This window comes from Elephantulus edwardii, unplaced genomic scaffold, assembly GCF_000299155.1.
Source record: "Elephantulus edwardii isolate Elephantulus edwardi_28Jun2011 unplaced genomic scaffold, EleEdw1.0 scaffold00275, whole genome shotgun sequence".
In the NCBI taxonomy this organism is placed as follows: domain Eukaryota; kingdom Metazoa; phylum Chordata; class Mammalia; order Macroscelidea; family Macroscelididae; genus Elephantulus; species Elephantulus edwardii.
The window spans coordinates 2641431-2646448 of NW_006400025.1; the positions used below are offsets into that span (position 1 = coordinate 2641431).

The 5018-nt window shown below is 38.5% G+C and overlaps 1 pseudogene; it reads left to right on the top strand.

Annotated features, from left to right (window-relative positions):
• Positions 1-2245: 2245 nt before the first annotated feature.
• LOC102871052 lies at positions 2246-4653 on the top strand (annotated as a pseudogene).
• The last annotated feature ends 365 nt before the right edge of the window (positions 4654-5018 follow it).

Sequence of the window (5018 nt, forward strand, 5' to 3'; positions counted from 1 at the left end):
TTACTTGCTATGTATCTAGAGCTGGACAATGAATAAGGATGACAGAAAAAGAATTGACAACTTTGTGCTGTGGTGTTGGAGGAGAGTACTGAATATCCCATTGATGGCAAGAGAATAAACAGTTATGTCTTGGAGAGGGTGCAACCAGAGTACTCTTTAGAGGCAAGAATGATGAGGCTTTGCCTCACATACTTTGGGCAGGTTGCTAGGAGTCTACTCTTTGGAGAGGAACATTATGCTGGAAATGATGGAGTGTTGGTGATAGAGAGGAACACCCTCGACCAAGTGGAGGGACACAGTGACGATTGCAATGGGCTTCTGTGTGTCAGGAAGTATGAGGATGGCGCAGCTTAAAACAGAGTTCAGATCTTTTGTTCATAGATTCACTATGAGTCACACAACAGCCAATGAATAAGTAACGAGTTTTAGGGTCCTGTGCAATGAGCTGAAGAAAAGATAAAATGATATTTGTGTACCACATCCTCTCCAACTGTTTAAACCATGTCTTGAATATGGCATGGCAATTTCATTTCATAAAATAGGGTTTAAAAAACAAAAACAAGACTAGGATGTAGAAAATCGTTTAGATTAGGCAACATTATGATAGGTGGAGAAAAGACTGAGATTGTCAACATCTTACTTGGATCCACTATCAGTACACTTGGTATCAATAGTCTGGAGAGCAAGAGACATACTGACCTGGAAAATTCTGAAATAAGAGACCTTTCCAAATTATTGAAGAGCAATGGTGTCACTTTGAGGACTAAGGTGCCTCTAATTCAGGCCACATTTTTTTAAAATCACTTGCTATGAATCTGAGAGCTGGACAATGAATAAAATTGATAGAAGAACTACTAATGTCTTTGAATTGCGGTGTTGGAGAAGAGTCCTGAAGATCCCATATACTGCCAAAAGAACAAACAGATATGTCTTGGAGAAAATGCAGCCAGAGTGTAACTTGGAGGAAAAGATGATAAGCTTCATTTCACATATTTTGATTTTGGGCATGTTGCTAGGAAAAGGGTATCATCTTGGAAAGAGGAAGGAGTAATGAAGGAGAGGAAAACCCTCAACCAGGTGGACTGACACAGTGTCTGCAGCAATGAACATGAGGGTGTTAGAGATTATGAGGATGGCACAGAATAGGGAAGGGTTCAGATCTGCTGTTCATAAGGTCACTATGAGCTGTTCTCGACACAACGGCATCTAACAACACAAAACATATAGGAATAATTAGGATAGTTTATAAAGAAAGAATTTGTAACTGTCAAGTAAGTAGGGGTTTAGGAGTACACTGAAGCAAGAATAATTAGGAAATATGTCTCCTCCTATGCATTTAACCGCTTTTAAAAATCCACCAGAGGGCCAGCTATGGGTCAGTTCCAACTCTACAGTACACATCAGCAACAATTGATTTGTTGTTCTAAAAAAGAACAAACGAAAACATGGTTTTGTTTTTTCAAAAGAAATGTAAATTGATAGTTTTTTATTATAAATAATCAAAAGCCGAAGAAACAAGTATTCTGTCTTTACATATAGTTGTATTAGCACAAATCTTATATGTAAAACATTCAAAACATCAGGGGTACATATATTCATAATATGAGAGTTTTCATTAGAGTGGGAAATAATGATATCGCAATATCACCTCTATCCTCTGACATGGAAAAAGCTGTTGTAAGGGCAAACTCCATTTGTTATTAAGGAAAGTATTTGCTTGTTAATGTGAAAGAAGTAATATCTATACAATTTCCAATCTTTGATAGGAAGAGTCTCCTTCCCATGGCAGGAATCTCCTTGGACCTATGCCAAATCATTCCTCATGATCTCTGTGCCACCTATACTGGTGATACTAGAATGGATTCCATTGCTCCTCCTTCAGCTTCTCTTATAAAAGCCCAGGATTTCCAGATCTGAAAAAGTATCAGAAAGATCTACAAGGAAGGGTAAGTGGGAGCATCAAGAAGATAGGCTCTGTTTCAGGGGTTTCTCTCTGACATACTAGCTTTGGGAAGGTTTTTGTCCTTATAGAACATATCAATTTGGACTCAGCAAAGATAACTTGAACACTGTATGTTAACAGTTTCCTAAATTGTCTCCTGAATGGTGGAGAGAAAGAGATGGATTATTAATTTACTCTCAGGGGTTTAAGCAAAGAGACAACAGCTATATTTATGTCCTAATATCTCTGAATATAATTTCTCTGATCATTCTTCCTCTGACTATCTCCTGACACACATCCACCATGATGTCTCCTATGGTCCTCCATAGAATGTGCTGGATATTGCTCTCCTGTCTGATGATCTTATCCCAGGTCCAAGGTGAGATTTCTCTACATCTTGCACTTGTTTCCATGTGAATGTTCAGAGTCAAGATTAGAAGGGAGTCATATGAGCGACACAGGTCATAATGATGAAGTATATTCTCACTTAATCTAATTGTCTGGATTTCTCCTATCATTGCTGCTTCTAGTTGTGAGAGGCATAAAAGTAGCTCATGAACAGTGGAAAAGATGACTTTTCATTTTGTCTGAGGACCCAACTAGTGTTGAAATTTATAAGAGAAAAAATATGATAAATCAATGATAAGTCATCAGAACATTTCTTTCTAGAGTTAATCATTCAAGAAAAGTTGACTTTTGTAGAATTTAGGGAAATGTAAAGAAGAAATATTATCAACTATTTGAAGGACATCTTTAAAATCAAGAAATTCTGAGAATTGGCAAAGGTATAGTGCTAACTTGTGGTTGCTGTGAGGCTGAACACTGTGACACTGAGGTGTCAGATGCCTTAAAGGCTGGTTACCCATTGTGGACAGAGTTGGGTGGGGCTCCCCAATTAAAACAAACTTGGAAGGAGGAGTGGCATCCACTTCCGTAATAGCTTGCCTCCGGAAACCCAATGAACCTGGAGAGAGGATGAGAGACACCCAAGCGTGGAGGACTCTCCTTCATAGGGTCGCTATGAGTCTCCTGCGACTCTACGGCACTTAACAACAACAACAAGAGGTAATTAGAGTATATATACAGCACTCCAAAAGAACTTGACTCACAGACAGTTCTTCTATATTGCCTCCCTACCTCTCTTTACACAATTGTCACACTTCATTTTGTGTTCTTTCTCTATTTTTCTTTTCCTCTTGTCATAGGTGAAGAATCTCACCTAGAACAGTCCTTCCTCCAGATGAAGTGTCCCAGAGGTGCCAATGCTTATGGCTCCTACTGCTATGCAGTATTTCTGAACCCAAAATCTTGGATAGATGCAGATGTATGTAGTGATATGGGCCTAGGGATCATAGGGAGGGTGACATTTCCATTCTTTGGACTGTCTTGGTGGTCAGTATATGCATTTACCTCTCCTGCACAACCTTTTACCATTTACCTACACAATTTATCTTCATTCTCCACTAATGAAGTCTCGTCCACTCCTCTATTTCTTTATAGTTAGCCTGCCAGAAGCGGCCATCAGGACACCTGGCATCTGTGCTTACTCAGCTTGAGGGATCTTTTGTGGCATCATCGGTGAAAAACACTACAACTCCCTATGCAAATGTCTGGATTGGACTCCATGACCCTACACAGGTATTATGACATTTCCCTCTTTCTTATCTCCTGAATAGCTACTGTCAATACTCTGTACCCACTCGTTATGTCTGTCCAGAAAATACTCAAGGAATTCTTGGCACTAAGAGATCTTAGAGGATATTTGGGGCAATGAAAGAGCCTTAAAATGAGCCTAAGAGTTGAGTTCTGGAAGGATGCTTGTCTACAGTTAAAGCTAATATGCTTCCTTTATAATTTATACACAACTTTCAAACGGGGATTTCCCATTCAATTTTCTGAGCTTGGTTATCTGAGAGCATGGTGCTGAATATAGTCTACATGAAAAAATGATTTTTTTCTCTCCAAACAACAAAATGTGTCTCTGAGGTTCTTAGGCTAATTATAAATGCATCACCTAGGATTGAGCCATAATCTGCTACTCTGGGGACTCCATTGACTTTACTTTTTGACTTCTGAAATCAGTGTAGATTTAAGGGAGAACATCTTAGAAGAAGTATTCATAGAGATTCATCTGAAAGAGCAGAGCAAATTTGATAATGCTTGACAGAGGATCAACCATTCCAGCTTAAGTAGTCATGCTAGAAGGGTTAAAATTGAAATTCTTTAACTGGGTTTTTTGCTTTACTCTACAGGGCTCTGAACCCAATGCAGCAGGATGGATATGGAGCAGCAGTGACTTGATTCATTACTTTACCTGGGAAAGAAATCCTTCCACTATCTCCAACCCTAACTATTGTGCAAGCCTCTCCCAAAACACAGGTAAGAAACAGAAGACAGATTCTTGTTCCTCTCTGACCCATCTCACTAAATCTTGAGAAAAGGTTCATGATGAAAAGTTCTATATAACCATTTTTATTTTTTCCTCCTATATTCTATCAATTGTTTCCTCTTTTATTTTTTTCATCTCCTTCATCTGAAGAAAATGAGGAAGATACTTTAAATCCTATATCAGAACATGAGCTATCTCTCCATCGGGTTTGTAGTTGCTACCAATCCCATCCTCCTTATCTTTTTGTGTCTTCAGGTTTCTTGAAATGGAAAGATTACAACTGTCAACAGAATTACCCTATGTGTGCAAGTTCAAAAACTAGGACAATGATGGCTGGTTGATCATCAAGGATTTGTGTTTCAGTGTGAAAACTCACTCTGAAGAACATACGTCCATCTTCAACTTCAAGCTTTCTTTCTCCCCCCCTTCATTTCAGGGCCTTCTGTCTGATTTACAGCCTAATTATATATGCATAGCAAACTATCATGTTAACATGGAATACTTGTGCAAACTTGATTTTCCGATTATCAGACAATGACTTGACTAAAAAGAATTTCCATTTGTTTTTTTATTTTTTGTATGAGCTGTCATAACACAATCTTAGGTCTGTAAATCAAGTGGTTGCTTAAAGATTACTTAACTACCCAGGGAGTTCATTATCAATTCTTTGTCTATCCTCACAGCCTA